The following is a 6,916-nucleotide window of genomic DNA, read 5'->3' on the forward strand; positions in this document are numbered from 1 at the left end:
TTATTATATCACACGTATTTTCTTGACATTTTCATAGCTACTTTGATATAGTGGGATTGCTCTGTAATCCTAGGCTTTTATTCTTATTTATTTATTTATTTTTGAGACAGAGTCTCACTCTGTCGCCCAGGCTGGAGGGCAATGGCGCGATCTCTGCTCACTGCAACCTCTGCCTCTCGGGTTCAAGCGATTCTCCTGCCTCAGCCTCACAAATAGGTGGGATTACAGGCAACTGTCACCACGCCTGGCTAATTTTTGTATTTTTAGTAGAGATGGGGTTTCACCATGTTGGTCAGGCTGGTCTCGAACTCCTGACCTCATGATCAGCCCGCCTCGGCCTCCCAAAGTGCTGGGATTACAGATGTGAGCCACTGCGCCCGGCCTCTAGGCTTTTATTCTATGCATTTATTTTTTATTTTATTTTATTTGAGATGGAGTCTCGCTCTGTGAGTGCAATGGCATGATCTCGGCCCACTGCAAACTCTGCCTTGCGGGTTCAAGCAATTCTCCTGCCTCAGCCTCCTGAATAGCTGGGATTACAGGCGTCCACCACTATGCCCGGCTAATTTTTCTTTTGTATTTTTAGTAGAGACAGGGTTTCACTGTGTTGGCCAGGCTGGTTTTGAACTCCTGACCTCAAGTGATCTGCCCACCTCGGCCTCCCAAAGTGCTAGGATTACAGGCATGAGCCACCGTGCCTGGCCTCATTCTATGCATTTAAAAGCATTTTTTTTTTTTTTTTTTTTCGCAGAGTCTTGCTCTGTTGCCCAGGCTGGAGTGCAGTGGCGAGATCTCGGCTCACTGCAACCTCCGCCTCCTGGGTTCAAGCAATTCTCTGCCTCAGCCTCCTGAGTAGCTGAGATTACAGGGACCTGCCACCACGCCTGGCTAATTCTTTTGTATTTTTAGTCGAGATGGGGTTTCACCATCTTGGCCAGATTGGTCTTGAACTCCTGACCTCGTGATCCACCCGCCTCGGCCTCCCAAAGTGCTGGGATTACAGGCGTGAGCCACTGTGCCCGGCCTAATTTTTTTTTTTTTTTTTTTTCCTGACTTGAAGCCCTTAGGCTTCACCAAGCTTTCAAAGCCTGAAAGCCTCCCACTGCCTTCAGGATGCAGCCAGTACTCACTCCTCAGCTCAGCACAGGAGACCCTGCTACCTCATCAGCCATAACTTCAGTGACTTCTCGGTGAATTCAGCATTTACTGATGCCCACGTATGCTCAGCCTTCATTTGCCTTTGTGCCTTCTAAATCTGTTTCCTTCCTTGGAATGTCTTGTCCCAACCTTTTAACCTGGAAAATTTCTACAGTCTCCTGTGATAACGTACCATACAGTTCAAAGAGCAGCCTTTTCATGTACCCGGCTCCTGGAGGGGATAATATGGGTCTTTATCTCTATTGTCCATCACCCATTCCAAGTTTCCCCGAAGTGTGGTATGCGCTGTTCTTTTTTTTTTTTTTGAGACGGAGTCTGGTTCTGTTGCCCAGGCTGGAGTGCAGTGGTGTGATCTCAGCTCACTGCAACCTCCACCTCATAGTTCAAGCAATTCTCCTGTCTTAGCCTCAGCTAATTTTTGTATTTTTAGTAGAGACGGGGTTTCACCATAGTGGACAGGCTGGCCTCGAACTCCTGACCTCAGGTGATCCACCTGCTTTAGCCTCCCAAAGTGCTGGGATTACAGGTGTGAGCCACTGCGCCTGGCCTGCAGTGTTCTTTCAGAAAACAAATTAATGAACATTTTTCATATTAATATGCAAATATTAGGAGTGATTTCTCATTTATGCCAGTATTTGTAATTCCTTTACAAATCACTTTTAAGTTTAAAAATTAAGTAAACAACAGTATATATTGACACAGACATGGCAACATTATGATGGCAGCAGATAACTACTGTGTCTACTTCTGAGTAGTTGGAGATATTCTGTGTACTATTTTTCAGACTTTTTTATAAGTCAGAAATTATTCAAAAATGAAAAGTTAAAAAAAGAATTAAAGTATGAGATAATGTATTAACTTTATGTTAAGTCAAAATCTAAATAAACAGCTATTTTCTGGGTAGGCACGGTGGCTCACGCATGTAATCCCAGCACTTTGGGAGGCCAAGGCCGGCGGATCACTTGAGGACAGAAGTTCAAGACCATCCTGTCTAACATGGTGAAACCCCATCTCTACTAAAACTGCAAAAAACTAGCTGGGCATGGTGGCACACACCTGTAGTCCCAGCTACTTGGGAGGCTGAGGCATGAGAATTGCTTGAACCTGGGAGGTGGAGGCTGTAGTGAGCTGAGATCACACCACTGCACTCCAGCCTGGGTGACAAAGAGAGACTCCATCTCAAAAAAAAAAAAAAGTATTAAAAAAAAAGCTGGCACTTGACTAATCAGAATAAATAAATAAATAGAAAAAGTTTTTTTTTAAAAAGCTACACTCCTAGCCTGGGCAACATAGTGAGACCCTGTCTCTACAAAAAAAAAAAAAAAATAGCAATTAGCTGGACATGGTGGCATGTGCCTATGGTCCCAGCTACTGTGAAGGCTGAGGTGGTAGGATTGTTTGTGCCTAGGAGGTCGAGGCTGCAGTGACTCAGTGATTCGTGATTGCACCACTGCACTCTAGCCTGAGTGACAGAGCAAGACCCTGTCTTAAAAAAAAAAAAAACAGGCCGGGTGCGGTGGCTCACGCTTGTAATCCCAGCACTTTGGGAGGCCGAGGCGGGCGGATCGGGAGGTCAGGAGATCGAGACCACGGTGAAACCCTGTCTCTAATAAAAATACAAAAAATTAGCCGGGTGTGGTGGCAGGCGCCTGTAGTCCCAGCTACTCGGAGAGGCTGAGGCCGGAGAATGGAGTGAACCCGGGAGGCAGAGCTTGCAGTGAGCCGAGATTGCGCCACTGCACTCCAGCCTGGGTGACAGAGCGAGACTCCGTCTCAAAAAAACAAAAACAAAAACAAAACAACAAAAAAAACGCCGGACGCAGTGGCTCACGCCTGTAATCCCAGCACTTTGGGAGGCTGAGGCGGGTGGATCATGAGGTCAGGAGATCGAGACCATCTTGGCTAACATGGTGAAACCCCGTCTCTACTAAAAATACAAAAAAAATTAGCCGGGCGCGGTGGCGGACGCCTGCAGTCCCAGCTACTCGGGAGGCTGAGGCAGGAGAATGGCGTGAACCCGGGAGGTGGAGCTTGCAGTGAGCCGAGATTGCGCCACTGCAGTCCCGCCTGGGCGAAAGTGCAAGACTCCGTCTCAAAACAGACAAACAAAAAAAAAGCTGCAATCAAAACATGTTGCTCAGAAAGTTACCAGGCCCAATCTTCATGCAGTTTCACCAAGAGTTCAGTGAACAGACATTGCCAATGTTATTTAGGACACAGAACTCTACTGAGCACTATATTCACTATTTGGGTGATGGGATCAGTAGAAGCCCAAATCTCAACATCAGGTAATATATCCAGGTAACAAACCTGTACATGTACCTGTGAAATTAAAATTATTTTAAAAAGGGGGGAGGGGAAGAAAATAATGAAAGACTTACTAAAGCATTCTGCCAGAATAGTTTAACTTGGATGCCAAAACCCGGCAAGGGGCTCAAAAGCAAACGTAAACAAAACAAAACAAAGTAAATGTATCAAATGAAATCCAGTAGTGAACTATTTAATGCGTTATGTACAGTCGGATTTAAGTAAAGGAACACAAATAGGTTTAAATGATTTGAAAATTTTGAAGTAATTTAGACTTTCCTACATTAAATAAAAAAGTAGAACCCGATGATTTGAGGAAGCCTAACATAAAAAAAAATAGGAGAGGCAATATCTTAATTTTGATGTGAACTACATAACATTTAATAGAAATGCTTCTAACCTCTCACTGCAAAATAAAAAGGAAAAAGTGCTGTTATTACAATTGATTCCTGGCAGTCCTAACCAATGCAACAGGAAAAGGATAAAAATTAAGAGGCTTACATTTTGGCAAAGAGAAAAACTCGTTTGTAGATGTCATGACCGCTTATTTAGAAAATCAAAGTTTATCAATTAAAAACTATGGGAGTGGCCAGGCGCGATGGCTTACACCTGTAATCCCAGCACTTTGGGAGGCCGAGGAGGGCGGATCACAAGGTCAGGAAATCCAGACCAACCTGGCTAACACAGTGAAACCCCGTCTCCACCAAAAATACAAAAAAATTAGCTGGGTGTGGTGGCCGGCTCCTGCAGTCCCAGCTACTCGGGAGGCTGAGGCAGGAGAATGGCGTGAACCTGGGAGGTGGAGCTTGCAGTGAGCCGAGATCGCGCCACTGCACTCTAGCCTGGGCGATAGAGTGAGACTCAGTCTCAAGAACAAACAAACAAAACTATGGGGTGGAGGGAGGGGGAAACAAAAATTATTAGAATTATTAAACGAGGTAAGATGACTGAAAGACACAAAAATCAAAAGCATTCTTTTTATTTGGGACAGAATCTTGCTCTGTCACCCAGGCTGGAGTGCCGTGGCGCAGTCTTGGCTCACTGCAACCTCCACCTCCCAGGTTCAAGAATTTCTCCTGCCACAGCCTCCTGAGTAGCTGGGATTACAGGCTTACGCCACCACTGTAATTTTTGTATTTTTAGTAGAGACAGGGTTTCACTGGTCAGGCTGGTCTTGAACTGCTGACCTCAGTTGATCTGCCTACCTCGGCCTCCCATAGTGTTGGGATTACAGGCGTGAGCCCCCATCTCCAAATACATACATATCAATCTGTACTATCATTTTTAATAGACTCGGTACAAATATATGAGAATTGCTGTAATCATTAACCAATTATGGTTATGTACTTATTTTTTGAGATAGGGGTCTCACAGGGGAATGAAAATGTGGGAGTACTTTAACAATTTTATTTTTTTGAGACAGAGTCTCACTCTGTTGTCCAGGCAGGAGTGCAGTGGCACAATCTCGGCTCCCCTGCAACCTCTACTTACTGGGTTCAAGTGATTCTCTTGCCTCAGCCTCCTCAGTAGCTGGGATTACAGATATGTGCCACCATGCCCGGCTAATTTTTGTACTTTTAGTAGAGGTGGGGTTTCACTATGCTGGCCAGGCTGGTCTGGAACTCCTGACTTCAGGTGATCCGCCCACCTGGGTTTCTCAAAGTGCTGGGATTACAGGCGTGAGCCATGGCGCCCAGCCTTTTTATCCATTTTATGTATTTAAGATTTTTTGGAACCTGATTCACACAATAGACTAGAACACTTCTGAAGTCCTATTGAGTACTGACAATCTTAACAGTCTATTAGTTTTATCCCTGTGTGATTAGTGGGCAGGAATATCTTAGTTTTAGCTAACCAAGCCTAAGCTTCCTGCTCTTCTCATATAAAATCATGTATGTTCAGGAAGATGAGTTAGCTTTATTAATGTCAAGTAAGAAAATGAGTTGTGGAAAGAAGTATATGCATGAAAGGTTAAGTGACAAAAACCTAAAAAAAATTGGTGATTTTGGAAATCTGCCTTTACTTCACCTGCCATCTCCCTAGTGACTTTAAGAATGCTACATAAAGCCAGGCGTGGTGGCTCACGCCTGTAATCCCAGCACTACGGGAGGCTGAGGCAGTTGGATCACAAGGTCAGATCGAGACCATCCTGGCTAACACTGTGAAACCCCACCTCTACTAAAAACATAAAAAATTAGCTGGGCGTGGTGGCAGGTGCCTGTAGTCCCAGCTACTCGGGAGGCTGAGGCAGGAGAATGCCATGAACCCGGGAAGTGGAGGTTGCAGTGAGCTGAGCCATTGCACTCTAGCCTGGGCGACAGAGTGAGACTCTGTCTCAAAAAAAAAAAAAAAAAAAGAATGCTACATAAGGTTTAAAAACCAAGAACAAATGAAAAAATAATTTCACCTTTATTGATCAGCTCAGTTGCTACTGTACTGCAGAGCAATCAGACATAAATTGTAAAGTTTTAAGACACTAAAATCAGCATATTCCAAGTTATTTATATAACAGCTATTTTTCTAGTCTAATTTTCTAGTATTTATTGGAAGTTCCCCAAATTTATTTCAATTCTCTAATCTTATCCCAGCCAATATCATGTTCTGTTTAATGTTCAACACGCTCATTTTATTAAAATATAGAAGTCCCAGGTCTAACCTGCTATGGACATAGTTGTATGTCACTATTTTTTTGCCTACTTGTAAAAATGACTGAACTTTTTAGATGAATAATTAAGCAACCCATATCCCTCTTGCTTTCATTGCCATTTTAATAAAAAAATATAAACTCCTATATTACAAAATATATTGCGTATTGATGTTACAGTGTAAATTTTACAAACACAAACTTTATAAAAGGGTGTTAAGAAGCCAATTCCAGATGAAGCAAAGACATGAAAACAGGAAAGTTCTAGAAAAAGTCTAAATAAATGTATTCATATTCTATGAGTGACAAAGATGCTTCAAAAGGACGTCTGTAAGGCTGGGCACAGTAGCTCGCGCCTGTAATTCCAGCACTTGGGGAGGGTGAGGTGGGCGGACTGACTGAGCCCAGGAGTTTGACACCAGCCTGAGCAACATGGTGGGACCTCGTCTCTACAAAAAATACAAAAATTAGTCCGGTGTGGCAGTGCCCACCTAAAGCCCCAGCTACTGAGGAGACTGAGACAGAAGGATTGCTTGAGCTCAGAAGGTTGAACCTGCAGTGAGCTGTGATCATGGCACTGCACTCCAGCATGGGCGACAGAGTGAGATCCTGTCTCAAAAAAAATAAATTACAAAGGACTCATATATATTAATTTTGTATAATTCCTCAAAAGGAATTATTCAAAGATCTCAAAATATTTCACTGATATTTGAGTCCTGTAAGTTTCCATTTCATAGGGTGATACAAGACCATGGGTAGAGGCCGGGCGCGGTGGCTCATGCCTGTAATCCCAGCACTTTGGGAGGC

The sequence above is a fragment of the Hylobates moloch genome, unplaced genomic scaffold (genome assembly GCF_009828535.3).
Source record: "Hylobates moloch isolate HMO894 unplaced genomic scaffold, HMol_V3 SCAFFOLD_9, whole genome shotgun sequence".
In the NCBI taxonomy this organism is placed as follows: domain Eukaryota; kingdom Metazoa; phylum Chordata; class Mammalia; order Primates; family Hylobatidae; genus Hylobates; species Hylobates moloch.